We start from the raw sequence: 304 nt of genomic DNA on the forward strand, positions 1-304 counted from the left end.
ATGAGTGAAAATCTCCCACCCGGCCCCGCCACAACACCCATAACTTTTGACCCAGGGGTCAGATAAAATATCCGTCGCTGTCACCGTCGCACATATGCTCATAGCTACCATGTATGTAAGTTTCAAGGTTCTAGTGGTAATAGTGTAGGAGGAGCAGGTGGCCAGGACGGACGGACGGACGGACAGACGCACATCAATACAATATCCCCACTTTTTCTCCGAAAAACGTGGGGATAACTCCTTCGATTGTCACATATATATATTTAAAAAAAAAAACAAATAAAAAACTTGTCACATATATGCA

Source organism: Dreissena polymorpha, chromosome 14 (genome assembly GCF_020536995.1).
Source record: "Dreissena polymorpha isolate Duluth1 chromosome 14, UMN_Dpol_1.0, whole genome shotgun sequence".
Lineage (NCBI taxonomy): Eukaryota > Metazoa > Mollusca > Bivalvia > Myida > Dreissenidae > Dreissena > Dreissena polymorpha.